Below are 2178 nucleotides of genomic sequence, written 5' to 3'. Positions count from 1 at the left end.
ATTTTAATCGGAAAAAATCGTGGTCCAATATATGTTCCGAAAATTGTGGTAGAAGCCGAAAGAAAATGATTCCCCACGCAAAAATAAATCAAAGATATAGAGCGACAATTCTCAAAACAAAGCTTGGCTGCGTCTGTTATCATGGCAGTTCTGTATACCAAGAAACGTAACTTCTTTCACTTTTAACCCTTTCGCTTCGAGTGCCGCTTATAGGCGGCGCCGGCTGGATGACCTGTGGGTACGGGTGCCACTTATAGGCGGCGACCACGCGACGATCGGCACCCCATATACCAGGCATAAACCAGTGCCATCTGTAGTCACAAATATATAGTTTCGTTACCGGCAGAACGTTTTCTGTTGATTTTATTGATATATTGGATTAATCGCTTCTTAAAAGTTACTCATTGTTGAAAAAACATTAAAACATTTCACGCAATATATTTCATATATCCAAACGATCGTGTGGTGTATCATGCGCCTCCGTACAGGGAGAGCACTTAGGAGGACTGAACTGCCGAAGGGAAAGGGTTAAGTACACAGAAATCAGAGATATCTCGTACAAAATTTTCTACGAGTTTCTTAACGAAAGACCAGAATCAAAAAGAATTCCAGAAAAGATATGTGTACGAATAAAGACCAAACATCATATAGCTAAGTACTATGGAAAATATTCCAGAAGAAAGTTGCTCGATTAATTCGTGCAGCGAGATTCGTTCTTTTTCGTCTCTTTCGCGACTCACCCGTCGTTCCAGTCAGTCGTTCCGTCATCCAGTTCGCCACTTTCCAGTTGTATTACAGGACCACCCGTTATGTGGTAATTCAAGTCGGTGCACTAGTGTGACTCAATACATCGGCACAGCTGATACATTTGTTTTAATTTGCTTGTCAAACCACTGCTTTGTTAATTGAAAAACCCATTCCTGATCATTTTCCATGACGATAAACCGCAAGCTCGCCATTGACTGCTGCTGAATTGTTGAGAGGATGATAGGCGACGAGCACGAATGGTAGTCGTTTTGATTCCTTCGACGATAGTACTCTCAGAGATCCAATTTGAAGATTGAACAATGTGTTGATATGTTCGAGTATTTTATCTATTTTATTTATGCAGTATCTAACTTATTGATTTTTTAATTTTAAAATGTATATATACTCGTAAGTCTGGTGATTATAGAATGCGAGTGTTTGATAAATGAATATTTCTTTACAAAATGGAGATAGAGGAATATGATGGTCCTTAACATATTTTACTATTTAGACAGTTATATAAGATTTGACGAAAACTACTTTCAAAAATAACGGATCTTCGATTTACTTTTGCTAAAAGAGAAAAGTAATTTATGCGGAAACCAAAACTTATTTATTGGATTAGTACTGAACTTTGGCACGTTCGCGGGGAGACGCGATCTCGAAGAAGCGCGCCAACGAGAGTCGTAAATTTCCGTTACGATTGACTAATCGACGCCACGAATCTTACGATCCCTTATTTCTTGTGGAATAATAAGGGTGATTAATTGAAATAACGCTGCGATTAACAGATTACTATATATTTAATCGATCCAACAACTTCGGTGTTATACAATAATGAATGCTTGTACGAACAACGACGAGTGAGTACGACCTGAGATTCTTTTAGTATCGTTGCGTTGACTGACTGTATTCGACTGAACACTTATTGACGACTTGAAGACTTGATCGAGAGTGGGTGATGACTCGATCGAGAGTGACTTGATGTTGACTGCTTGACCACTTGCTCGAGAGTTGAACTGCCCATGTGGTGTCTCGGAGGAAAACCTGGTGTGGGTGTGCCCTTTGACCGAAGAACGCGGATTCGTTGTTCACACTTTTCGTCCAGAAAGTGAGGGTAACGATCCGCGATGCCGATTGGTAATGACCCATTCTGATGAACAGGATATGCAGAAGTCTCCCACCAACTTAGAGCGGGTGTGGACTTTGCTCCTGACGAAAAAACAGCCTTTTCCGATGGACATGTGTTAGCTTTTCCCATCTGGTGACTGTCCGCTTTCTCCGTGATTCTTAAGAGCGCCTAATAAACTCAAGGACTTATCCAAGACCCAGCCATAAACTGAAAATACTTCTAGAATTAGAAAATTCTCCAGACATGCAATTTGACTGGCAAACCTGTGTGGAAACAATGAAGCTAAAAATTAACGTTTT

Source organism: Bombus pyrosoma, unplaced genomic scaffold (genome assembly GCF_014825855.1).
Source record: "Bombus pyrosoma isolate SC7728 unplaced genomic scaffold, ASM1482585v1 HiC_scaffold_4727, whole genome shotgun sequence".
NCBI lineage: Eukaryota > Metazoa > Arthropoda > Insecta > Hymenoptera > Apidae > Bombus > Bombus pyrosoma.
Note: the sequence above shows the minus strand (reverse complement) of the source record.